This window comes from Macaca nemestrina, chromosome 11 (assembly GCF_043159975.1).
Source record: "Macaca nemestrina isolate mMacNem1 chromosome 11, mMacNem.hap1, whole genome shotgun sequence".
NCBI classification, from domain to species: domain Eukaryota; kingdom Metazoa; phylum Chordata; class Mammalia; order Primates; family Cercopithecidae; genus Macaca; species Macaca nemestrina.
In genome coordinates this window covers 128711475-128736543 of record NC_092135.1, presented here as the reverse complement: position 1 = coordinate 128736543, position 25069 = coordinate 128711475, and the positions used below count along the sequence as shown (strand labels likewise).

The 25069-nt window shown below is 44.1% G+C and overlaps 1 protein-coding gene across 8 annotated transcripts in view; it reads left to right on the top strand.

Annotated features, from left to right (window-relative positions):
- Positions 1 to 15073: 15073 nt before the first annotated feature.
- LOC105473950 (nuclear body protein SP140-like protein) overlaps positions 15074 to 25069 on the top strand; it is a 40833-nt gene continuing 30837 nt past the window's right edge. For all 8 annotated transcript variants that reach the window (XR_011610110.1, XR_011610109.1, XR_011610111.1 and 5 more), the window contains exon 1: positions 15074 to 15328. The gene's annotated coding sequence lies outside the window, so the exon portion shown is untranslated. The remainder of the gene's footprint in view (positions 15329 to 25069) is intronic.

Here is a 25069-nt window from a genome sequence, read left to right as displayed (position 1 = left end):
CCATTACCCATTTTTTTTCCATTTGGGTTATCTCTTATATTGTCGATTATTAAGACTTTATTGGATTTAAGTAAAGTAGCCATACATCTGTAAATACTTTCTCCGGGTTTGTCTTTTCTTGAAGAAGTCTAAAGTTTTTATTCAGACAAAAATTAAACAAAATTTTCCTTTTATGGTGTCTGAATATATCATGCTACAAAGGCCTTCTCTGCCAAGAGTGTAACTAAATTCATATGTTTTCCTCTTTTATGACTTAATTTTTGCATTACATTAAAAAAATCTATCTTAAATTTATCCTGGGGGTAAGAATGAAAGCTAGTATCCCTGAGACCATTTACTGAGTCATGTATCCCACCCTACTAATTTAAAATGATACCTTCCTTTTATTCTTTATCCCATAGGCACTTGGGGGCTATTTCTGGACTTTCTGTTTTACTTCATAGATTGGTCTATTTTTGCTGTGATGACAAACTTTTAATTACTTGTGCTTTATAATGTGCTTTTTTATATATAGCAAGTCTAATCCTCCCATTTTTCTTCCTTTTCAAAAATTTTCTGAATAATTTAAATATTTGTTTAAAAATAATTATATAGGCTGGGTGCAATAGCTCACACTTGTAATCCCAGCACTTTGGGAGACCGAGGTAGGAAGATTGCTTGAGGCCAGGGGTTCAAGACCAGCCTGGGCAACATAGCAAGACCCCATCTCTACCCAAAATTAAAAAATTAGCTGGCCATGCCTGGTGGCTCATGTCTGTAATCCTAGCACTTTAGGAGACTGAGGCGGGTGGATCACCTGAGGTCAGGAGTTCAAGACCAGCCTGGCCAACATGGTGAAACCCCATCCCTACTAAAAATACAAAAAAACAGCTGGGCATGGTGGCACATAACTGTAGTCCCTGCTACTCAGGAGCCTGAGGTAGGAGAATCACTTGAACCTGGGAGGTGGAGGTTGCAGTGAACCGAGATCGTGCCACTACACTTCAGGCTGGGCAACAGAGCAAGACTTCATCTCAAAAAAAAAAAAAAAAATTTGCTGAGTGTGGTGTCATGTGCCTGTAGTCCCAGCTACTTGAAAGGCTGAGGTGGGAGGATTGCTTGAGCTCAGGAGGTCACGGCTGCAGTGAGCAATGATTGTGCTATTGCACTCAACGTGGGTGGCAGAGTGAGACTCTGTCTCAAATAATAATAATAAAAAAAGTAATAAATCAAATATATAAAAATGTACAGAGAAAAATATAATGAACATCCACTTAAAAAATAAACATTAATGGCTGAGCGCTATGGCTCATGCCTGTAATCCCAGCACTTTGGGAGGCTGAGGCGGGTGGATCACCTGAGGTCAGGAGTTCGAGACCAGCCTGACCAATATGGTGAAATCCCATCTCTACTTAAAGTACAAAAATTAGCCAGGCATCATGGTGTGTGCCTGTGGTCCCAGCTACTTGGGAAACTGAGACAGGAGAATTGCTCGAGCCCAGGAGGCGGAGATTACAGTGAGCAGAGATCGCGCCCTTGTACTTCAGCCTGGGTGACAGAGCAAGACTCCATCTCAAAAAAACAAAAAATAATTACTAATACAGCTGAGGCTTCCTAGACCACATCTGCCGCTTCTTTCAGTGGCAACAGTATTTCTGAATCTAATGTTTAGCATTCTCATGGATTTTTTTATGCTTTTAACCTCTCTCTATATTTATCCTTAAGACTATTAAATATATGCAGTACTGTTCACTCTGTCAGGGTAAAATGGCTGTAGACACAGTCATGTTTTCAAATCTTTGGTGATACCTGGAGCCTCCAGCCATCAGAGGTGGGTGGGACTTGGATAGGCCCTCCCCCTGGCCTGGACCCTGGGCAGTTCCCCACCAGAGTCTGTGGAGGCCTCCAGCATCCGGCAACATCCTCTCCAAGTGCCTGGGCTCAAGCCTTCTGAGCCTGGGAGATTTCTCAGATGCCATGGGGGCTTGCAGGACTGCAAGCCGGAGAAAGAGAAGCTCCCCACAGTAACGTCCCCTGGAACAACCCCAACCAGGGGAGGATGGGAGAGAGCACAAAGAGGCCCAGCAGCCTGCACCCGCCGCACCCCCCGCCACGGGTGGGTTCTAGATGCTTACCCAGAGGGTTCCTGGTGGGAAGAAACCCACATGTCCACCCTTCACAAATGGGCTGTCTGATGGCTTTTCTCCTCCTACTCCCATCATATGTGGGTCCTGAATTTGTCTCTCACATAAGTGCCTGGCTCCCAAGCCCTTGCTCGGGCCTGTCTGGGGAGCAAGGAAACTGAACTAGGTCAGCCTCAGTCTCCCACTCCTCCTAAAGCTCTTACAATGAAGCAGGTCTTCGAATGAATCCATGGTGGGTCACAGAAGTACAGGGAGGGGGCCTTGTAGATAATTTTAATGACTTTGGTGTTTACTTTAAGCAAGATGGGAGCTGTTCGAGGATTTTTTTTTAAATGCCTTAATAGACTTTACTTTTTATTTTAAAATTTTATTAATTAATTTATTTAAGACAGAGTCTCACTCCGACTCCCAGACTGGAGTGCAGTGGTGCGATCTCTGCTAGCTGTAACCTCCGCCTCCTTGGTTCAAATGATTCTCATGCTTCAGACTCCCTAGTAGCTGGGATTACAGGCACATGCCACCACAACCAGCTAACTTTTGTATTTCTAATAGAGACAGGGTTTCATGATGTTGGCCAGCCTGGTCTTGAACTCCTGACCTCAAGTGATCCACCTGACTCAGCCTCCCCAGGTGCTGGGATTACAGTCATGAGCCACACTGGGCCAAATAAACTTTAGAGCAGTTTTAGGTTCACAGAAAAATTAAGCAGAAGGTACACAGATATTTCATATACCCCATGACCTCACACATGTACAACCTCCCCCACTGTCAATATCCTCCGCTGGAGGGTATATTTGTGAGAAGTGACGAACCTACAATGACATTCATAATCACCTAGAGTCCATAGTTTAACATTAGAGTTTACTCTTGGTGTACATTTTATGGGCTTAGACAAATGTACAATGACATGTATCCACTACTATAGTATCATATAGACTAGTTTCACTGCCCTACAAATCCTCTGGGCCCCACCTATTTATCTCTCTCTCCCCTCTAAACTTTGGTAACCATTGATCTTTTTGTTTGTTTGTTTTTTGAGACTGAGTCGCGCTTTATTGCCCAGGCCAGAGCAGAGTGGCACGATCTCGGCTCGCTGCAACCTCTGCCTCCTGAGTTCAAGCAACTCTCCTCCCTCAGCCTCCTGAGTAACTGGGATTACAGGCATCCCGCACCACCCCAGCTAATTTTTGTGTTTTTAGTAGAGACGGGATTTCACCATGTTGGCCAGGCTGGTCTTAAACTCCTGACCTCAGGTGATCCACCTGCCTCGGCCTCTCAAAGTGCTGGGATTACAGGTGTGAGCCACCGTGCCCGGCCACTGTTGATCTTTTTACTGTCTCCATAGTGTTGCCTTTTTCAGAATGTCCTAGAGTTGGAATCTTGCAGTATGTGGCCTTTTCAGATTGGCTTCCTTCACTTAGTAATAGACATTTAAGCGTCCTCCATGTCTTTTCATGGCTTGGAAGTTTGTTTTTAAGCTCTGAATAGTATTCCAGTGTCTGGATGTACCAGTTTCTTTATCCATTTACCTACTGAAGGACCTCTTGTTTGCTTCCAAGTTTTGGCAGTTATGAATAAAGCTGCTATAAATATTGGCGTGCAGACTTTTGTGTGGACGTAAGTCTTCAACTCCTTCGGGTAAATACCAGGGAGCATGATTGCTAGATTTTATGTTAAGAGTAAGTTTAGTTTTGTGTAAAAGAGTATGTTTAGTGTGTTTAGAAACCAGCAAACTGTCTTCCAAGGCGATAGTACTATTTTGCATTTCCACCAGTAATGAATGAGAGTTCCTGTTGCTCCACACTCTAGCCCGCATTGGGCGATGTCAGTGTTCTGGATTTGGGTCATTCTAACAGCTGTATAAAGGTGTCTCATGGTTTTAATATGCATTTTCCTGATGACATATGATGTGAGCGCCTTTTTGTATACTTATTTGCCAACTCTTCTTTGGTGAGGTGTCTGCTAAGGCCTTTGGCTCATTTTTCAATTGGGTTGTTTTCTTATTGTTGGCTGAGTATTCAGAGTTCTATGTAAAGTTCTATATAAACTATATAAATTTTGAGCCTGGGGCAGTGGCTCACACCTGTAATCCCGGGACTTTGATAGGCCGAGGCAGGTGGATCGCCTGAGGTCATGAGTTGGAGACCAGCCTGGCCAACATGGTGAAACTTCATCTCTACTAAAAATACAAAAACATTAGCCAGGTTTGGTGGCACGTACCTGTAGTCCCAGCTACTCGGGAGGCTGAGGCACAAGAATTATTTAAGCCCAGGAGGCGGAAGTTGCAGTGAGCCAAGATTGCGCCATTGCACTCCAGCCTGGGCAAAAAGAGCAAAACTCCATCTCAAAATAAAATAAAATAAAATGAAATAAAATAAAATAAAAATTTTGGATAACAGTCCTTTATCAGATCTGTCTTTTGCAAATATTTTCTCCCAGTCTGTGGCTTCTGTTTTTATTCTGTTGACGGTGTTTTTCACAGAGCAGAAACTTTTAATTTTTGTGAAATCCAGCTTATCAATTATTTCTTTTATGAATTGTGCCTTTTGTGATATATCTAAAAAAATCATTGCCAAACTCTAGGCCATCTAGATTTTCTCTTATGTTATCTTCTAGGAGTGTCTTAGTTCACTTTCTATTGCTCTTAACTGGATAACTAAAACTGGGTAATTTATAAAGGAAAGGAATATCTTATAGTTATGGAGGCTGAGAAGTCCATGGTGAAGGGCTGCATCTGGTGAGGGCCTTCTTGCTGTGGGACTCTCCATACAGTCCCAAGGTGGTGCAGAGCATCACAAAGTGAGGGGCCTGAGTGTGCTAGATCAAGTCTCTCCTCTCCTTTTAAAGCCACTAGTCTCATTCTCATAGTAATCCATTCATCCATTAACCCTTTAATCCATTAATCCATAAATGGGTTAATTCATTCATGAGAGCAGAACCCTCATGACCCTATCACCTTTTAAAGGCCCTAATCATGCCACATTGGGGATTCAGTTTCAATAGGAATTTTGGAAGGGGCAAACGCCTAAATCATAGGCAGAAGTTTTATAGTGTTCCATTTTTCCATTTAGGGTTGTGATCTATTTCGAGCTAATTTTTGTGAAGGCTATAAGATCTGTGTCTGGATTCATTTTTTATAAGTGGATTGTATTATTCTGTTCTCACACTGCTATGAGGAAATTCCTGAGACTGGGTAATTTATAAAGGAAAGAGGTTTAATTGACTCACAGTTTCTCATTGCTGGGGAAGCCTCAGGAAACTTATAATCATGGTGGAAGGCAAAGGAGAAGCAGGCACTTTCTTCACGGGGCAGCAGGATGGAGTGAGTGCCAGCAGGGGAAATGCCAGAGGCTTCTAAAACCATCAGATCTTGTGAGACTCACTCACTATCAGGAGAACAGCATGGAGGAAACCTTCCCCATCATTTGATTACCTCCACCTGCTCCCACCCTTGACACATGGGGATTATTACAATTCAAGGTGAGATTTGGGGGGGGACACAGAGCCAAACTATAACATGGATATACTGTTGTTCCAGCACCATTTGTTAAAAAGACTATCTTTGCCTCACTGTATTGCCATTGGAGGATTTTAAGCAAAGGAGTGATGAGGTATAAATCACAGTTTAAAGGATCACTCTAGCTCCAGGTGGAGATGTTAAGTAAGCAGTGGGTGTTCAGGTGAGCGGTCTGGCTAGCTGACGTGGGTTTGAGACTCATCAGCATGGAGCTGGAACCTACAGCTGTGAGACTGGATGAGGTCCCTGAAAAAGAAGTATAGTCAGGAAAGGGAAGAGGTCCAAGAAGTGAGGCCGGGACACCTCCGCATTTAGAGGTCTGGGGTTTAGAGAAGAACCAGCAAAAGAGACTGAAGAAAAAAAAAGTCCAGCTGGTGAGATGGGAGGAATTCAGGAGGGGTGACATCCTGGAAGCCAAATGCAAACAATATGTGAGGAGGAGGGAGTGACTGGGTCTGTCAAATGCTGCCAAGAGCTTCAGTCAGATAAAGGATGAAAGCCAACCATGGGACTCAGCAGTATGAAGTTTGCTCATGACCTTGACAAGAGGGGTATTGGTGAGTGGTGGGAGCAAGCAAGGAGAAGAAGAATTGGAGAAAATAAACAGAGACCTCTCTTGCTCTCTTGGGAGCAGCTGGCTATAAAGGCAAGGAGAGAAAAGGGGGAGGGACTAGAGAGGGCAAAGGAGCAGGGGAAGGTTTTGTTTTGTTTTGTGTGGTTTTTTTTTTTTTGAGACGGAGTCTTGCTCTGTCACCAAGCTGGACTGCAGTGGCACCATCTCGGCTCACTGCAAGCTCAGCCTCCTGGGTTCAAGCGATTCTCCTGCTTCAGCCTCCCAAGTAGCTGGGACTACAGGCACGTGCCACCACGCCCAGCTAATTTTTTTATTTTTAGTAAAGACGAAGTTTCAGCATGTTGGCCAGGATGGTCTCGATCTCTTGACTTCTTGATCTGCCTGCCTCGGCCTCCCAAGGTGCTGGGATTATAGGCGTGAGCCACCTCACCCTGCCAGAAGGTGTTTTTAGGATGGGAGACTATAATAGCCTGCCACACAGAGCTGCCTGCTCTACAGATGACCGCAAACTGCTGGAATGATTTTCTTTTAAAAATTCATTTCACTGCTCAAGTGTTGCTTACCTCTCTTATTTATCTATTTATTGAGATGGAGTCTCGCTCTGTTGTCCAGGGTAGAGTGCAGTGGCGCAGTTCTGGCTCACTGCAACCTCTGCCTCCCAGGTTCAAACTATTCTCCTGCCTAAGCCTCCCAAGTAGCTGGGATTACAGGTGTGTGCCACCATGCCCAGCTAATGTTTTTTGTATTTTTAGTAGAGACAGGGTTTTACCATGTTGGCCAGGCTTGTCTTGAACTTCTGATTTCAGGTGATCCGCCCGCCTTGGCCTCCCAAAGTGCTGGGATTACAGGTGTCAGCCACTGCACCTATACTTACTATCTATCTATCTATCTATCTATCTATCTATCTATCTATCTATCTATCTATCCATCCTCACTCTGTCATTCAGGCTGGAGTGCAGTGGCACAATCATAGCTCACTGCAGCCTTGAATTCCTGGGCTTAAGCGATCCTCTTACCTTAGCCTCCTGAGTAACTGGAACTACAGGTGCAAACTACCATGCCTGGCTAATTGAAAAAAAATTTTTTTATAGAGATGGGGTCTCGCTATGTTACCCAGGCTGGTCTCACATTCCTGGACTGAAGTGATCCTCCCACCTTGGCCTCCCCAAGTGCTGGGATTACAGGTGTGAGCACTGCATCCAGCCATGTGTTACCTCGTTAAAGAGATCTTCCCAACCTCTGCAGACTATTAGTCACCCCTTTTTATTGTCTTCCTAGCCCTATTCACCATTTGAAAATAGCTTGTGAATCAATCAATCAATTCTTTGATCTTTCCCTTCTAGAACATATGCTCTCCTAAGGTTATCACCTTGTCTGTTTTGCTCATTGCTCTTTTCTCACTGTCCAAAACAGTGACTGGCCTGTGGTTAGTGGCAAACCAACTCTCTGAGGGGAAAAATGTCCTGATTTGTAACATTTGCCAATTACTATGGTGTCAATATTCCTACCATGGTTGATTTCAAACTGCCAACATGACATCACTAAACGTGGAGTTGGAAAGGAACGTGCACAATTGGTTTTCCTGCACACTGGCTGGACTGTCCATAGCATGTAGGTGGTGCTCAGTTAATATTGGTTGAATTAAAGGGTGAATGAATAATCATTAACTTGAACCATTATTCCACTAACGGTAGGTCCCTGGATATTCTTGGAAGGTTTATATTTTCCCTGTTGCTCCTTAGTCCTCTATCTTTTCCTCCCCTGGGAAGTTCTGCCTGTCTCCCACACTGCCTTGTTGAAAACTGCCCACAATGCTGCATATACTAAACTTATGCTGAAGGTTCGAGGCAGTGGAGGGGAGTTCTGTCGGGTCCTGAGCCAGGGAGCATCTTCCCAGTTGTTTCTGGATAGAGTGACAGCTGGCTGGCTGGGTTCCTTCTTTTACTTCTCCACCAGCTGCCTCATATGAAATGAAATGTTTCCTCCAGTTCATCTCTCTTCAGGCCCACCAGACTAAGTGTGGATACCTATCTTTCCATAACCAAAACCCCTTTAATATGTCCCTTCACCCTAAAGTGCATCTCTACTCAGTATCTTCTAGCATCGCAGTGCGTAGGAGAAACCCTGCAATTTTTCGTTTTCTCCTGGGTAAGGTTAAAATTGTCAGCAGGGCTGCTTTCCTGGTTTTCCTCTCCTCACTATTCCTCAGTAATTTTACACAGCTTAGATGACAAAAAGTCTTCAGTGAATTCCTTCCTTCCTTTCCTTTCCTTTCCTTCCTTCCTTCCTTCCTTCCTTCCTTCCTTCCTTCCTTCCTTCCTTCCTTCCTTCCTTCCTTCCTTCCCTCCCTCCCTCCCTTCTTCCCTTCTCCCTCCCTTCCTCCCTCCCTTCTCTTTCTCTCTCTCTCTCTTTCTCTCCCTCTCTCTGTTCCTTCCCTCTTTCTCTTTCTTCCAGGCTTCACTCTTTTGATCAGACTGGAGTGCAGTGGCATGATCACAGCTCACTGAAACTTGCCTCCCAGCCTCAAGCAATCCTCCCACCTCAACCTCCCAAGTGACTGGGACTACACATGTGAATCACCATGCCAAGCTAATTTTTGTATTTTTTGTAGAGATGGGGTTTCACCATGTTGCCCAGGCTGGTGTCAAGCAATCTGACTGCCTTGGCCTCCTAAAGTGCTGGGATGGCAGGTGTGAGCCACTGCACCCAGCCAAAAAATCTCCTCTTATAAGAAGAAAGAGTGTAAATGGGTTGAGAATGACAGATGCAAAAGCAGTCACTGGGTGTCATATTGAAATGACTTCACAGTTTGGGCTGCAAGTGTTTGATGGTGTCTCTGTCAATATGCCTGTCTTAGCCATTACCTGGAAAGTTTTCTAACTTAAGAGTTTAGAAAGGTAACAGGGCCGGGTGCGGTGGCTCATGTCTGTAATCCCAGCACTTTGGGAGGCTGAGGTGGGTAGATCACTTGAGGTCAGGAGTTCAAGACCATCCTGGCCAACACGATGAAACCTTGTCTCTACTAAAAATACAAAAATTATCTGGGCATGGTGGCAGGTGCCTGTAGTCCCAGCTACTCAGGAGGCTGAGGTGGGAGGATCGTTTGAACCTGGGAGGCAGAGGTTGCTGTGAGCTGAGATCACGCACTTCAGCCTGGGTGACAGAGTGAGACTCTGTCTCAAAAAACAAACAAACAAACAAAACAAAAAACAAAAAACAAAAAAAAGGACAACAGAAAATTAGTAGCTATAGGAAGTTCCAAGATGAATTTCTGATTTCTGATTCTTCTTGAGTCAAAACTCGCCTGAGCAGGGCTTTGGAATAGTTACTTCTCTGGTCCCACCTGGATTTCTCTTTCATTCTGTCCCAGTTCAGCCCATTGGGTTCCAGGTGTCCTACAGAGATGCTGCCCTGCCCTGTGTAGCTGCGAACTCCATAACTCAGTTATCAATGGCAGGAACATTTCAGTCTCTCCGCCTGCAGCTGTTCCAAGTGAAATCAAATCCTTTCTCAGCTGTGATGGAGAGTACTTTGCTCCAGTGATTTCTGCAAAAAGATTTGTTGCCAGTTATTTGTAAGCTTGGAAATGAAATGATTTTTTTTTCTTTTTCTTTTTTTTCCAGACAGTATCTCCCTCTGTCACCCAGGCTGGAGTGCAGTGGCGTGATCTTGGCTCACTGCAACCTCCGCCATCGGGCTCAAGTGATTCTCCTGCCTCAGCCTCCTTAGTACATGGGATTACAGACGTGTGCCACCATGCCCAGCTAATTTTTGTATTTTTAGTAGAGACAGATTTCACCATATTAACCAGGCTGGTCTTGAACTCCTGACCTCAGGTGATCTACCCGCCTCTGTCTCCCAAAGTGCTGGGATTACAGGCGTGAGCCACCATGCCTGGCCACGGGCATTCCTTTCTTATGATGTGTGTTTATTACACACAAATATAAAGCCCATTAAACTTCCTGTGTAACTCCCTTAAGCTTCTTCCCTAAGGCTGGGAGATTTTCTGTTTTAGCATTTTCCTCTCATGAGCTGTTAAAATCCCTTGGCAACTTTATGAACTGATTAAACACTCTCTTCAACTTTTCATTTCTTCTCCAAACAACAGTGAAAATGGAAATACTGGCAAAAATAGTTAACGTTTATAGAGTACTTACCACAGGCCAAGAATTCTGTTCTTTTCACATACTTTTTAAAATGTATCTTTCAGAACACGTTATAGTTATTTATATTCTCATATAAGGAAATAAGCACGTAGAAAGTAACGTGCCCTAGGCCAGGTGTGGTGACTCACATCTGTAATCCCAGCACTTTGGGAGGCCAAGGCGGGTGGATCACCTGAGGTCAGGAGTTTGAGAAACCCAGTCTCTACTAAAAATACAAAAATTAGCCAGGCATGGTCGTAGGGGCCTGTAATCCCAGTTACTTGGGAGGCTGAGGCAACAGAATCACTTGAACCCAGGAGGCAGAGGTTGCAGTGAGCTGAGGTAGCACTGTTGTACTCTAGCCTGGGCAACTGAGCGAGACTCCATTTCAAAACAACAACAAAAAAACAAAAACCACACAAACCACACACACACACAAATGAAGTAATGTGCCCTAGGCCACTCAAAGTAAATGACATTTTTAGAAATCCGACCGATGGCTGCCTGACTCCGAGGTGCTTTGGTTCTAACCTCAGTAAATTTTGAGATCTGTCTCTTCCAGGGCTCATTGCAGCCAGAATATTTTCTGGGTTGGAGCAACAGTGACCAGAGCTACATTCACCTTCACTGTAATGAAATTAAGTCAGGGGCTAGCGTTGCCCAGTGAATGGAGGATTGCCACCTTCAGATAGCTCGTGCTCTAGTGACTTCTGTTTCTCTGATCAGTGCCCATTGAGGTTGCCTCTTTAAAAATTATTTACAGGGGCCGGGCGTGGTGCCTCACTCCTGTAATCCCAGCACTTTGGGAGGCCGAGGCAGGCAGATCACCTGAGGTCAGGAGTTCGAGACCAGCCTGGCCAACGTGGTGAAACCCCATCTCTACTAAAAATTCCAAAAAAAATTAGCCAGACGTGGTGACTGGCGCTTGCAATCCCAGTTACTCGGGAGGCTGAGGCAAGAGAATTGCTTGAACCCGGGAGAGGGAGGTTGCAGTGAGTCGAGATCTCGCCACTGCACTCCAGCCTAGGCAACAGAGTGAAACTCCATCTCAAGAAGAAAAAAAAAATTATTTACAGGGAGGTCCAAGAGATGTCCAACATCATGGAAAGAATTTATTGCTCTGCATTAGATAGTCTAAGATGACTAATGTCAGTGAAATGGATGCATCTCATGATGATGATTTTTTTTAGTTGGAGCTTATTTCTTCACCTTGCAACCAAAATGTCAGAATCTTGGACTTTTCTTAAAAGATGTTTTTATTCCTCTGGTGGGTGCAAGGAGCCGTCTTTCCTGGTTACGCTCTGCTTGTAATGAAAAGCCCTTTTCTCAAAACTTGACTAAACTCCAGATGTACCTTCTTCTTTGGGAACTTGAAAGAAATGCAAATTCTTTGGCCTCGAACCAGATGTACTGAATCTGAGCCTTCGAGGGCGAGGCCCCACAGTCTGTGTTTTGAGAAGCCCTGCAGGTGAGTGAGCTGCACGCTCAAGTTTGAGAAGCACAGGGTCTAGTCACTCACACAGCTCCTCTTACCCACTCACCCTCCCAGGCAATGTCAGCCACCCCCGAGGCTTCGGTGGCTTCCAGATCTGATCTGCAGCCCAGGCTGGCTTTCTTTCTTTTTTTTTTTTGAGACGGAGTCTCTCTCTGTTGCCCAGGCTGGAGTGCAATGGCATGATCTCGGCTCACTGCAACCTCCGCCTCCTGGGTTCAAGCAATTCTCCTGCCTCAGCCTCCAGAGTCGCTGGGATTACAGGTGTGCGCCACCACACCCGGCTAATTTTGTATTTTTAATAGAAACTGAGTTTCTCCATTTTGGTCAGGCCGGTCTCAAACTCCCTACCTCAGGTGATCCGCCCGCCTTGCCCTCCCAAAGTGCTGGAATTATAGGCGTGAGCCACCGCATCCGGCCCAGGCTGGCTTTCTGAGCTGTAGACTTATTACAAACACCTGTCCAATAACGCTGCTACTTGGATATGTCACAAGAACCTCAAATTCAGCGTCTTAATACGTATTTATGTTCCGACTTAAGTGGTGTTTTCTCATTGGACTAGGTTTGTCCGATTTGCCATCTCTGCCATTACATTTTATTAAAATTCCTTATTTAAACTATGTGTTCCACCATACCAGGAGCTCAGTAAGGGCAGGGATGGGATCGGTTTAGGGATGGCTCACTTAGAATCACAGCTAATATTAACTATGTGAATGAATGAAAGCTCCTGTATTCTCCCTACCAGAGGTAGACAAATTGTGACCCATGTGCCAAATCCAGCCCATGGCCTGTTTTGTCAATAAAGTTTTATTGGAACACAGCCATGCCCATTTGTTCATCTGTGCTCTAAGGCTGCTTTTGTGCTACAGTGGCAGAGTTGAGTAGTTGCTACAGAGACTTTACGGCCTGCAAAGTCTAAAATAGTTACCATCTGGTCCAGTGTAGAAAAAGTTTGCTCCCAGGGCCTCCCTGACGTGTCTCCAGGAAGGCCAGGCTCAGGAACTCTTCTGCGTTGCGATTACACTGAACTCTCTCGAATGCCAGCCTGGCTTGCCAGGACTTCAGGCTGCCTCCCAGCTGGCAGAAATGCACCTGGGCAAAACCCAGTGTTACAGGGGGAAAACTTACTGATGGGCTCAGAATTTATAAAGGAGTTTTGGCATTTACATAAACCACATTTTCAGAAAGGAGAAGGCTGGAGACCAATGGCCCAGTTTTCCTTAACACATCAAATCCACATACTTTATACATTTTCAAGAACAATTAAGAGATGACTGAGAGGCTGGGCGCGGTGACTCATGCCTGTAATCCCAGCACTTTGGGAGGCCGAGGCGGGTGGATCACCTGAGGTTAGGAGTTCGAGACCAGCCTGGCCAACATGGTGAAACCCTGTCTCTACCAAAAATACAAAGATCAGCCGGGTGTGATGGTGGGCACTTGTAATTCCAGCTACTCGGGAGGCTGAGGCAGGAAAATTGCTTGAACCCAGAAGACGGAGGTTGCAGTGAGCCGAGATTGTGCCACTACACTCCAGCCTGGGTGACAGAGTGAGACTCCATCTCAAAATAAAATAAAATAAAATAAAATAAATGACTGAGTATTCCTTCAATGCAGTGGTTGCTATGTAATCTTGATTAACTTTTTATTAGCCAGGGTATTTTACAACTCTAAGAGGTAGAGGTTAACTTGCAGAAAAGGAATAATAATATAAAGATTCTTATCTGAAAGTTTTGTAAATGATTCTAGCCTATAGCAATGAAAATGCATTTTGCATTGGAGAGATATAATTATTTACTATCTTGTAGAAAAGATGATTTATATAGTTTATTGCCTAGTAGTATATTAACCAGTTTTGCATAGATTAGCAAATTCATTTCAGCATTCCTTTCACTGAACTGACAATGTAAATCTCAATTCTTCAAGTTCTCCTTTGAACCAGTTTTAGCGTATTTCGGCTTCCCTTGTTAATGAAAGATTTGAATCAAACCATTGACATGTTCATTTTACATTTGCATGTTTCTAAAGTTTTTGAAAATTATAAATATAACCTACTAATCCTTCTATGAATTGCTGTGAGGCAGCTGGGCAGGAAGGGCCTCACGGCAGGCAGGGAGGGAAGATGACGCCGTGTGACACTTAGCAGCGGTGGGACGGTGAAGCAATGTGGTCCACAGTCAACATTCTTCAAAAAGGCCAAATGAAAAGAGTACTGACCACAGACATTTGAAAGAGGTCACAGTCTTCATCTAGTAAACATGTCGGATTTATGAACGATTCTGTGTTGGTGCTGGGAAGATGTTAAGATTTCTTTGTCGCTTGTGATTTTTAACTTTCAGGATTTGTGGCATGAAGTTCTCTTGTTTATGGCGGCTGCTTCTCTTCCCATAAAACAGGGAAACGGGCAACTCCAGGTGCTGTTGTACTTGCTGCGAACGCTTAGCTGCCCCTGGCAGACGCTATGGCTAGATATTTCCTGGGGCCGGAGCTGTGAGGCCATCTCAGCCATGGCTGTCAGTCTGAGAAGACACATCTTGTTCTGTATATGGGACCCCTCCCAAGTGTTTGAGGTGTTTGATTCTGTGTCTGCCAGAGGGAGCTCCCACTGACAAGGGGCCCTGTCAAAGCCAGCTCTGTCTGAGATCCATTTCCACATCCACCACCTCCAGAGCAACGATCAGATGGCATTAATTCACGCCGTGGGGATGAATCCCCTCCCCGAGATGGCATCCACTTACAACAACCCACTTCTCATCTCCCCTCAAAAAGACAACTGTCTGCTGTAATTAAGCTCACTCCATAACCCAGTGTTTTCTTCTCTGCTCAGGCCGCCTCTGAGACTCCACTGAAAGAAAGCCCTTACAATGTGAGAGTCTACAGAGCAGGCCACGGAAGCTGACAGACCCTGTGCTCCAGTGGAGGCCGTACAGTTGGGTATCTAGGTGCCACTTTACTTCTCTGCAACTTCAGTGTCCCCTGCATCACTGCTGTGTGACCTTAGAGTTGCTCTGGAGGCCGCGCTTCAGAGCATTCTAGCCTAGAGAGAAATCTAGGGTGGGCAGAAATACATTGTTCCTGGAGACTCCTAGGTCCCCAGGGACCTAGGAGGATGGAAAGATCATAAAGGGGATGGAAGAGCATCGAAGGCACAGTATCCACGTCACAATTTGAATTAAGTGTTCTCTATGTGGGCCATAATCCCATTTGTGGGCACATGAACTGCCACATATCAAAACCATCTCGTGCACCTATTCTTTATGTTATTCCACCTTCATTTAGAAGTAAATAATAGCACTGTGACCTTGATTTTGTGATCTTCGTTTAGAAGGTTGAGAAGAGTTCTATTTTTCCGGGATGGACAACAGCTTGACTTACAAGAAGAAACGTTACAGGATGCTTTGAAAGGAGACTATGCAATAGCAACATTCTGCCACGAGAGGGCAGTGTAGACTTTCTGGAGAATCTGAACAGCGGCATCAGGTTGGGATGAGTATGGGAATTTTAGGGGAGAGAACCCGTGGTCAAACGCAAATTTCAAGTAGAGTTTTACTTGCTAAAATCAGAATAAAAAAACAACCTTTGCAGGAGAGCCCTGCCTTTCATTCTGTGTGCTCCTACTGATCAGAACTGACACCTGCAGAAGTCAGAAGCAGGTTCCAGAAGGATTCCTGATGTCAGGTTGTTGACTGGGAAGTTCTGGGATACATGTGCAGAACATGCAGGTTTGTTACATAGGTATACACGTGCCATGGTGGTTTGCTGCAGCCATCAACCCATCATCGACATTAGGTATTTCTCCTAATGCTATTCCTCCCCCAGCCCCCAGCCCCTAACAGGCCTTGGTGTGTGATGTTCCCCTCCCTGTGTCCATATGTTCTCATTGTACATCTCCCACTTATGAGTGAGAACATGTAGTGTTTGGTTTTCTGTTCCTGTGTTAGTTTGTTGAGAATGATGGTTTCCAGCTTCATTCATGTCCCTGCAAAGAACATGAACGCATCCTTTTTTATAACTGCATAGTATTCCATGGTGTATATGTGCCACATTTTCATTATCCGGTCTATCATTGATGAGCATTTGGATTGGTTCCAAGTCTTTGCTCTTGTGAATAGTGCTGCAATAAACATACATGTGCATGTGTCTTTTTTTTTTTTGAGACAAAGTTTCACTTTTGTTGCCCAGGCTGGAGTGCAGTGGCACGATCTCAGCTCATTGCAACCTCTGCCTCCTGGGTTCAAGCAATTCTGCCTCAGCCTCCTGAGTAGCTAGGATTACAGGGATCCACCACCATGCCCAGCTAATTTTTTATATTTTTAGTAGAGACGGGGTTTTACCATGTTGGCCAGGCTGGCCTTGAACTCCTGACCTCAGGTGATCCACCCGCCTCAGCCTCCCAAAGGTGCATGCGTCTTTTTAGTAGAATGATTTATAATCTTTGGGTACATACCCAGTAGTGGTATGACCCAGTAATGGCTGAGTCAAATGGTATTTCTGGTTCTGTATCCTTGAGGAATCGCCACACTGTCTTCCATAATGGCTAAACTAATTTACAGTCCCACCAACAGTGTAAAAGTGTTCCTATTTCTCTACATTCTCTCCAGCATCTGTTGTTTTCTGACTTTTTAATGATCACCATTCTAACTGACGTGAGATAGTATCTCATTGTGGTTTTGATTTGCATTTCTCTGATGACCAGTAATGATGAGCCTTTTTTCATATGTCTGTTGGCTGCATAAATGTCTCCTTTTGAGAAGTGTCTGTTCATATCCTTTGCCCACTTTTTGATGAGGTTGTTTTTTTCTTGTAAATTTGTTTACATTCTTTGTAGATTTTGGATATTAGCCCTTTGTCAGATGAGTAGATTGCAAAATTCTTCTCCCATTCTGTAGGTTGCCTGTTCACTCTGGTGGTAGTTTCTTTTGCTGTGCAGAAGCTCTTTAGTTTAATTAGATCCCATTCATCAATTTTGGCTTTTGTTGCCATTGCTTTTGGTGTTTTAGTCATGAAGTCTTTGCCCATGCCTATGTCCTGAATGGTATTGCCTATGTTTTCTTCTAGGGTTTTTATGGTTTTAGGTCTTACATTTAAATCTTTAATCTGTGTTGAGTTAATTTTTTTTTAAGGTGTAAGGAAGGGGTCCAATTTCAATTTTATGCATATGGCTAGCCAGTTTTCCCAACACCATTTATTAAATAGAGAATCCTTTCCCCATTGCTTGCTTTTGTCAGGTTTGTCAAAGATCAGATGGTTGTAGGTGTGTGGTGTTATTTCTGAGGCCTCTGTTCTGTTGCATTGGTCTATATATCTGTTTTGGTACCAGTACCTTGCTGTTTTGGTTACTATAGCCTTGTAGTATTGTTTGAAGTCAGGTAGCGTGATGCCTCCAGCTTCGTTCTTTTTGCTTAGGATTGTCTTGGCTATATGGGCTCTTTTATGGTTCCACATAAGATTTAAAGTAGCTTTTTCTAATTCTGTGAAGAAAGTCAATGGTAGTTGGATGGGGATAGCATTGAATCTATAAATTACTTTGGGCAGTATGGCCATTTTTATGATATTGATTCTTCCTATCCATGAGCATGGAAGTTCTTCCATTTGTTTGTGTCTTCTCTTATTTTGTTGAGCAGTGGTTTGTAGTTCTCCTTGAAGAGGTCCTTCACATCCCTTGTAAATTGGATTCCTAGGTATTTTATTCTTTTTGTAGCAATTGCGAATGGGAATTCACTCATGATTTGGCTTGCTGTTTGTCTATTATTGGTGTACAGGAATGTTTGTGATTTTTGCACATTGGTTTTGTATCCTGAAACTTTGCTGAAGTTGCTTATCAGCTTAAGGAGATTTTGGGCTGGGACAATGGGGTTTTCTAAATATACAGTCATGTCATCTGCAAACAGAAAATTTGACTTCCCCTCTTTATTAGAATACACTTTCTTTCTTTTTTTTTTTTTGAGATGGAGTTTCACTCTTGTTGCCCAGGCTGGAGTGCAATGGCATGATCTCGGCTCACTGCAACCTCCAACTCCTGGGTTCAAGTGATTCTCCTGCCTCAGCCTCCTGAGTAGCTGGGATTACAGGCATGCACCACCATGCCTGGCTAATTTTGTATTTTTTTTTTAGTAGAGACGGGGTTTCTTCATGTTGGTCAGGCTGGTCTCAAACTCCCAACCTCAGGTGATCCGCCTGCCTTGGCCTCCCAAAGTGCTGGGATTACAGGTGTGAGCCACCGTGCCTAGCTGAGTACCCTCTATTTGTTTCTCTTGTCTGATTGCCATGGCCAGAACTTCCAATACTATGTTGAATAGGAGTGGTGAGAGAGGGCATCCTTGTCTTAGGTTGGTTTTCAAAGGGAATGCTTCCAGCTTTTGCCCATTCAGTATGATATTGGCTGTGGGTTTGTCATAAATACTCTCATTGTTTTGAAATATGTCCCATCAATACCTATTTTATTGACAATTTTTAGCATGAAGCAGTGTTAAATTTTATCGAAGGCTTTTTCTGAATCTGTTGAGATAGTCATGTGGTTTTTGTCATTGGTTCTGTTTATGTGATGGATTATGTTTATTAATTTGTGTGTATTGAACCAGCCTTGCATCCCAGAGATGAAGCCAGCTTGAGTGTGGTGGATAAGCTTTCTGATGTGCTGCTGGATTCAGTTTGCCAGTATTTTATTGAGGATTTTTGCATCAATGTTCACCAGGGATATTGGCCTGAAATTTCCTTTTTTTTTTGTTGTGTCTCTGCCAGGTTTTGGTGTCAGGATGATGCTGCCCTCATAAAATGAGTTGGGGAGGAGTCCCTCTTTTTCTATTGTTTGGAATAGTTTCAGAAAGAATGGTACCAGCTCCTCTTTGTACCTCTGGTAGAATTTGGCTATGAATACATCTGGTCCTGGGCTTTCTTGGTTGGTAGGCTATTAATTACTGCCTCAATTTCAGAACTTATTATTGCTCTATTCAGGGATTCGACTTCCTCCTGGTTTAGTCCTAGGAGAGTGTATGTGTCTAGGAATTTATCCATTTCTTTTCGATTTTCTATTTCATTTGTGTAGAGGTGTTTAGAGTATTCTCTGACGGTAGTTTGTATTTCTGTGGGATCAGTGGTTATATCCCCTTTATCGTTTTTTATTGTTTCTATTTGATTCTTCTCTGTTTTCTTCTTTATTATCTGGCTTGTGGTCTATCTGTTTGTTGATCTTTTAAAAAAATCAGCTCCTGGATTCACTGATTTTTTGAAGGATTCTTCGTGTCTCTCTCTCTTTCAGTTCTGCTGTGATCTTAGTTATATCTCGTCTTCTGCCAGCTTTTGAATCTGTTTGCTCTTTCTTCTTTAGTTCTTTTAACTGTGATGTTCGGGTGTCAATTTTAGATCTTTCCTGCTTTCTCCTGTGGGCATTTAATGCTATATATTTCCCTCTAAATACTGCTTTAGCTGTGTCCCAGAGATTCTGGTGCCTTCTGTCTTTTTTCTCATTGGTTTGAAATAACATTTATTTCTGCCTTAATATCGTTATTTACCCAGTAGTCATTCAGGAGCAGGTTGTTCAGTTTCCATGCCATTGTGTGGTTTTCAGTGAGTTTCTTAATCCTGAGTTCTAATTTGATTCCACTGTGGTCTGAGAGACTGTTTGTTATTATTTCCATTTTTTTTGCAGTTGCTGAGGAGTGTTTTACTTCCAATTATGTGGTCAATTTTAGAATAAGTGTGATGTGGTGCTGAGAAGAATGTATATTCTGTTGATTTACAGGTGGAGAGTTCTGTAGATGTCTATTAGTTCTGCTTGGTCCAGAGCTGTGTTCAAGTCCTGAATATCCTTGTTAATTTTCTGTCTTGTTGATCTGTCTAATATTGACAGTGGGGTGTTAAAATCTCCCACTGTCATTGTGTGGGAGTCTAAGTCTCTTTGTAGGTCTGTGAGAACTTGCTTTATGATTTTGGGTGCTCCTGTTTTGGGTGCATATATATTTAGGATAGCTAGCTCTTTTTGTTGCATTGATGCCTTTACCATTGTGCAATGCCCTTCTTTGTCTTTTTTGATCTTTGTTGGTTTAAAGTTTGTTTTATCAGAGACTAGGATTGCAACCCCTGCTGTGTTTTTTTTTTTTTTTTTTTTTTTTTTTTTGCTTTCCATTTGCTTAGTAAATATTCCTTCATCCCTTTATTTAGAGCCTATGTGTGTCTCTGCACATGAGATGGGTCTCCTGAACACAGCACACCAATGGGTCTTGACTCTCTATCCAATTTGCCCATCCGTGTCTTTTAATTGGGGCATTTAGTCCATCTACATTTAAGGTTAATATTGTTATGTGTGAATTTGATTCTTTCATTATGATGCTAGTTGGTTATTTTGCCCATTAGTTGATGTAGTTTCTTCATAGTGTCGATGGTCTTTACAATTTGATATGTTTTTGCAGTGGCTGGTACCGGTTTTTTCTCTCCATATTTAGTGCTTCCTTCAGGAGCTCTTGTAAGGCTGGCCTGGTGGTGACAAAATCTCTCAGCATTTGCTTGTCTGTAAAGGATTTTATTTCTCCTTCACTTATGAAGCTTAGCTTGGCTGGATATGAGATTCTGGGTTGAAAATTCTTTTCTTTAAGAATGTTGAATAATGCCCCCCACTCTATTCTGGCTTGTTGGGTTTCTGCAGAGAGATCTGCTGTTAGTCTGATGGGCTTCTCTTTGTGGGTAACCTGACCTTTCTTTCTGACTGACCTTAACATTTTTTCCTTTATTTCAACCTTGGTGAATCTGACGATTATGTGTCTTGGGGTTGCTCTTCTTGAGGAGTATTTTTGTGGTGTTCTCTGTATTTCCTGAGTTTGAATATTAGCCTGTTTTGCTAGGTTGGGGGAAGTTCTCCTGGATAATATCTTGAAGAGTGTTTTCCAACTGGGTTCCATTTTCCCTGTCACTTTCAGGTACACTAATCAAACGTAGATTTGGTCTTTTCACATAGTCCCATATTTCTTTTCATTCTTTTTTCTCTAATCTTGTCTTCACGCTTTGTTTCATTAATTTGATCTTCAATCTCTGATATCCTCTCTTCCACTTGATCGATTTGGCTATTGATACTTGTGTATGCTTCTCGTGCTGTGTTTTTCAGCTCCATCAGGTCATTTTTGTTCTTCTCTAAACTGGTTATTCTAGTTAGCCATTCCTCTAACCTTTTTTCAAGGTTTTTAGCTTCCTTGCATTGGGTTAGAACATGCTCCTTTAGCTTGGAGGAGTTTGTTATTACCCACTTTCTGAAGCCTACTTCTGTCAATCTGTCATACTCCTTCTTTGTCTAGTTTTGTGCCTTTGCTGGTAAGGAGTTGTGATCCTTTGGAGGAGAAGAGGCATTCTGGTTTTTGGAATTTTCAGCCTTTTTGCTCTGGTTTTTCCTCATCTTTGTGGATTTATCTAGCTTTGGTCTTTGATGTTGGTGACCTTTCCATGGGGTTTCTGTGTGGTTGTCCTTTGTGTTGATGTTGATGCTATTGGTTTCTGTTTGTTAGTTTCCTTCTAACAGTCAGGTCCCTCTTCTGCAGGTCTGCTGGAATTTGCTAGAGGTCCACTCCAGACCCTGATTGCCTGGGTATCACCAGCAGAGGCTGCAGAACAGCAAAGATTGCTGCCTGCTCCTTCCTCTGGAAGCTTCGTCCCAGAGAGGCACCTGCCAATTGCTAGCCAGAGCTCTCCTGTATGAGGTGTCTGTCGACCCCTGCTGGGGGATATCTCCCAGTCAGGAGGCACAGGGGTCAGGGACTCACTAGAGGAGACTGTCTGTCCCTCAGCAGAGCTTGAGTGCTGTTCTGGGAGATCTGCTGGTTTCTTCAGAGCCAGCAGGCAGGAATATTTAAATCTGCTGAAGCTGCACCCACAACCGCCCCTTCCCCCAGGTGTCTATCCCAGGGAGGTGGGAGTTTTATCTATAAGCCTCTGACTGGGGCTGCTGCCTTTCTTTCAGAGATGCCCTGCCCAGAGAGGAGGACTCTAGAGAGGCAGTCTGGCTACAGTGGTTTTGCTGAGCTGTGGAGGGCTCCACCTATTCTGAACTTCCCAGTGGCTTTGTTTACACTGTGAGGGAAAATCCACCTACTCAAGCCTTAGTCATGGTGGACACCCCTCCCCCCACCAAGCTTGAGTGTCCCAGGTCAACTTCAGACTGCTGTGCTGCCAGCAAGAATTTCAAGCCAGTCAGTCTTAGCTTGCTGGGCTCTGTGGGGGTGGGATCTGCTGAGCTAGACCACGTGGCTCCCCGGCTTCAGCCCCCTTTCTGGAGGAGTGAATGGTTCTGTCTCACTGCTGCTCCAGGCGCCACTGGGTTATGGAAAGAAAACTCCTGCAGCTAGCTTGGTGTCTGCCCAAATGGCTGCCCAGTTTTGTGCTTGAAACCCAGGGTCCTTGTGGTGTAGGCACCTGAGGGAATCTCCTGGTCTGTGGGTTGCAAAGACCGTGGGAAAAGTGTAGTATCTGGGCTGGAGTGCACTGTTTCTCATGGCACAGTCCCTCATGGCTTCCCTTGGCTAGGGGAGGGAGTTTCCTGACCTCTTGGGCTTCCCAGTTGAGGCGACACCCCACCCTGTTTTGGCTCACCCTCTATGGGCTGCACCCACTGTCTAACCAGTCCCAGTGAGGTGAGCCAGGTACCTCAGTTGGAAATGCAGAAATTACCTGCCTTCTGCGTTGATCTTGCTGGGAGCTGCAGACTGGAACCGTTCCTATTTGGCCATTTTGCCAGCCACCCCCACCTAGGCCCTATTTTTAATTTTTTGAGGAAACTTCACACTGTTTTACAGAATGGCAGCACCAATTTACATTCCCACCAACAACACATACGTATTTTCTCTACATCCTTGCCAACACCTCTTACCTTTCACCTTTCGATGCTAGCTGTCTAACAGGTGTGAGATGGTACTTCACTGTGGTTTTGATTTTCATTTCCCCAAAACTCCCTGGGAGGGGATTGGGGATCTGTCTTTAGGCAGATAGGGGGAGTTCAGGAAAAACATCTCTCTGCCTTTGATCTTTCTCAAGTGTCTTCAGCTCGAAGGGATCAGCACACCAAAGCGGCATATTTTGGGGTGGCATTTCCTCAGTTCTTTCAAGGGGCTCAGGGCAGTGGCTTTTCCCCAACTGGGTTAAAAGCACCTTAATGCTTCAGTTCTGTGTAGGGCTTTAGTGCAGCACCCTAGCTGGACATCGGCCCCACCAGGTATGGGTGGGGTTCTGGGAAAGGGCCCGGGCTCTCAGGAGGCTGCACTTGTGACAGCAGCTGACTTCCTGTAAGTGCACTGGTGCAAGAAGAGTGAACCCTGCTTCCTGTGTTGCTGGGGGTTGGGGGTGGGGGAGAACGGAGGGGAAGCCAGGCCCTTGAACTTGACCTTTTGTCATGCAGGCACTGTAGCTGGGGGTTGGAGGCTTCCTGGAGGGTGCCTGAAACGGACTGTGGCAGCGCAGCTCCTTCCTCGGGGCAAGAACCCCGAGCTGGGGCAGTGATTTCCCTCCCCTTGATTTCCTCACTTTTGTTTTGCTTTCTCTTTTTTTTTTTTTTTTTTTTTTGAGATGGAGTTTTGCTCTTGTCACCCAGGGTGGAGTGCAGTGGCATGATCTTGGCTCACTGCAACCTCCGCCTCCTGGGTTCAAGCGATTTTCCTGCTTCAGCTGCCCGAGTAGCTGGGATTACAGGTGTGCACCACCACGCCTGGCTAATTTTTGTATTTTTAGAAGTGATGGGGTTTCACCATGTTGGTCAGGCTGGTCTTGAACTCCTGACCTCAAGTGATCCACCAGCCTTGGCCTCCCAAAGTGCTGGGATTACAGGTGTGAGCCACTGTGCCTGGCCTCATTTTCTCTTAAACCATTAAATTGGACAGGTGCGGTGGCTCACACCTGTAATCCCAGCACTTTGAGAGGCCGAGTCAGGAGGCTCATTTGAAGTTAGGAGTTTGAGACGGCCAACATGGTGAAACCCTCATCTCTCCTAAAATACAAAAATTAGCTGGACTTGCTGGCGGGGCCTGTAATCCCAGCTACTGGGAAGGCTGAGGCAGGAGAATCGTTTGAACCCGGGAGGTAGAGGTTGCAGTGAGCCAAGATCACATCACGGCACTCCAGCCTGGGAGACAGAGCGAGACTCGATCTCAAAACAAAAAACAAAAAACAAAAACCCCCAAACTCCCCAAACTATTAAGTTTTGCAGCCAAACGTCATTCACCCTGGGTGTGGCTGAATCCAGGGAGGAGGGGAAAGCTCCATTACGCGGGTTTCAGGCCCACACCTGTGCGGCTGTTTTGTAGTCACCTGAAACCAGCAGAAAAAGCAGCTCAACTGTGGCTCTGAGAAAATTCTGATATTGGTCATGTTCATTCTCTACAAAATCTCACTCTCAACTAAGCTGAGTCCCCCCACCCCTGTCAATTTATTTTTCTGTTCCCAGTTATGCTCAGCGCTATCGTCTGTCCCCACGCTCCAGAGAGCAGCACGTGATAGGTTAGTTGGACGAATTAACACGAAGCTCCACATTCAAATAACGTTGAGTCCCCTCCCATTATCATTAGTATTTATTGTAGCAAAGTATACATAGTAGTTATTTCATCGTTAATATATCAATTATTTATCATTATCAATTTCTCATTTAGTCTGCCTGCCTTGGCCTCCCAAAGTGAGCCACCATGCCCGGCCTGTATTTTTAATTTTTTGAGGAACCTTCACACTGTTTTTCAGAATGGCTGCACCAATTTACATTCCCACCAACAACATTTAAGTGTTTTCTTTACATCCTTGCCAACACTTGTTATCTTTTGGCCTTTTGGTGGTAGCCATCTAACAGGTGTGAGATGATGTCTCATTGTGGTTTTGATTAGCATTTCCCTGATTAGTGATGTTGAGTACCTTTTCATATACACTTTAACCATTTGTATATCTTTTTTGGAAAAATGTCTATTCAGGTCCTTTGCCCATTTTTCAATTGGGTTATATATATTTTTTGCTATTGAGTTGCATGAATTCCATATATATTTTAGATATTTAATCCTTATCATATGCCATAAATACCCCTGCTATGTACTCACAAAAATTAAAATAAATATATTTTAAAAAAGATATTAAAACTAAAGAAAAAAAAAACACTTATCAGATACATGGTTTGCAAATATTTTCTCCATTCCATAGGTTGCTTTTTCATTTTGTTTTTTCCTTGACTGCTCAGAAGTGTTTTAGTTTGCGGTAATTCCCCTTGTCTAT